The sequence below is a fragment of the Hipposideros armiger genome, unplaced genomic scaffold (assembly GCF_001890085.2).
Source record: "Hipposideros armiger isolate ML-2016 unplaced genomic scaffold, ASM189008v1 scaffold_1, whole genome shotgun sequence".
In the NCBI taxonomy this organism is placed as follows: Eukaryota; Metazoa; Chordata; class Mammalia; order Chiroptera; family Hipposideridae; genus Hipposideros; species Hipposideros armiger.
In genome coordinates this window covers 410,457-412,775 of record NW_017731351.1, presented here as the reverse complement: position 1 = coordinate 412,775, position 2,319 = coordinate 410,457, and the positions used below count along the sequence as shown (strand labels likewise).

General features: G+C 36.1%; 1 pseudogene; it reads right to left on the bottom strand.

The window, feature by feature from the left end:
- Positions 1–1,384: 1,384 nt before the first annotated feature.
- Positions 1,385–1,817, bottom strand: LOC109373726 (bis(5'-adenosyl)-triphosphatase pseudogene; annotated as a pseudogene).
- Positions 1,818–2,319: the final 502 nt, after the last annotated feature.

Here is a 2,319-nt window from a genome sequence, read left to right as displayed (position 1 = left end):
GTCACTTAGATTTTCTTTTATAATTTTCTAGACATTTTATAGTTTTGCATTTTACATTTTAGGTCTATTATTCATTTAGAGATGATTTTTGTGAAATATGTAAAGTCTACACACAGATTAATTTTTTTTTGCATGTAGATGTTTAGTTGTTCCAGCAATATGTGCTGAAAAGACTTTCCCATTCAATTACCTTTGCTCTTTTATCAAACATAAGTTAACTTTATTTGTGTGAACCTATTTCTGGGCTTTCTGTTTTATTCCATTGGTCTATCTGTCTATATCAATACCACACTGTGTTGATTATGGTAGCTTTGTTGTGAGTCTTGGTGGTCTCAGTTCTCTGACTTTTTTCTTTTTCAGTATTGTGTTAGATATATCTTTAGCCTTTTCATATAAACCTTAGAATCAGATTGTTGATATCTACAACATAACTTGCTATGATTGTGTATAGGATTCTTTTAAATCTATAGATCAAGTTGGGAAGAACTAACATCTTAACATATTAGATTGAGTGTTTGTATCTATGATCAAACAATATCCATCCATTTCTTGAGATTTCTTTATTTGTTTTATCAGAGTTTTGCTTATACAGACTTGTACATATTTTTGTAGCTTTTTTACTTAGGTATTTCATTTTTGTGGTGATGTAAATGATGTTACATTTTTTAATTTCAAATTCAAACTTCTCATTGCTAGTATAGCAGAAAGCAACTGACTTTTCAAAGTTAACCTGTGTGCTGTAAACTTGCTATATGCACTTAGTAGTCCTAGAAGTTTTTGTAGGTTTCTGTGGATTATTGTAGATTTCCACATAGACATTATATCATCCATGAGCAGAGACAGTTTTACTTCTTCCTTCCCAATATGTGTATCTTTTATTAAAATTTTGCACTAGCCAGGACTTCAGCTATAGTGTTGAGTATGAGTGGTGAGGAGGGACAATCTTACCTTGTGTCCCATCTTAGAAAGAAAGCGTTTAGCTTTTCTCCATTAAGTATAGCATTAACTGTAGGTTTTTCAGGTGTCACTTATCAAAACTTTTTTTTTCTGTTCTAATTTTATTTAAAACTTTTTTTTAAGTCAAATTTTTGAAAAATATTTTAGCTACCATTTTATATCTATGCAAGCCAAAAGACAGCTTAGAAAAGGGTTCATTTTAAGTACGTGGCTCAGAAAATGTGGAAGGGCTGTGAATGATTCTGTTTGGAGGTTAGCAATCAGTTATCGTGCTTGAAACAACTCCGAGGCCTTCCACTGGTGTATGAAAATTCTTTGCGAGAGGTTGCAGAATCGTAGGATGTAATAAATGATGCTGCAGAGTCCTAGAAAAGGAGGCCCCTTTCCTTATGCCTTGGGGTTTGTCCCAGGTACTTTCATGCCTTCATCACTGAGAGTAAACTCAAAGTACTGCAGCCTCAGCTGCCATTTCCTCCTCTGATCTCCACGAGGTTGGGGAATCCTCCTCTCTTTCATGTTTCTGGAGCTCATCACAGATGCTGTTGTTCCTGTGAGGGTCTGCAGCCTTCCTGAAAGACATGAATGTGAATGTACCCTGCAGTCTGTCATACTTCAGGGCCGTCCTGCCTGACCAAGATGAGAGAATTCCTGATGATGCTTTTCTACCATGGTCCTGACTTGGGGTTGCCCAAAGCAAATGGGCCACTTGATCAGGACACAGGTCTCAGAAGCGTTCCATGGGCCCAGGGGACACACGTACATGTCCTGGTACTACAGGCTTCTTGCTCTTTGAGGGCAGAGGATGGTTCTCTTCTGAGAAACACCACAGAGGGCTTGATGAGATGTTGGGAAATCTGCATAATGTTTCCTAATAGTCCGAGTGTAGAAGTTCCTCTTTGTTCCTAGTTTGCCGAGAGGTGTTTTTGTTTGTTTGTTTGTTTTTTATCACGCACGGGTGTTGCATTTTTGTCAAATGCTTTTTCTGAATCTATTTATATGAACATATGATTTTTCCTTAGCCTGATGATGTGATGGATTACATTAATTGACTTCTGCATGTTGATCAGCATACATTCTTAGAATAAACTAAACTTAGTTCTGGTGTATCATTCTGTTTATATATTGTTGGATTTGATTTGCTGCTCTGTTGAGGATATTTTGCATCTGTGTTCATAAGAGATTCTGGTCTGTAGTTTTCATTTCTTGCAATGGCTTTATCTGGTTTTGGTATTAGTATGATGTTGGCCTTATGGAATAAATTGGGAGAGTGTTCCCTTGACTCTTCTTTTCTAAATTTTTTTAGAATGTTGTTATCATTTTTTCCTTAAAGCATTTGATAGAATTCACTGGTGAAACCATCTA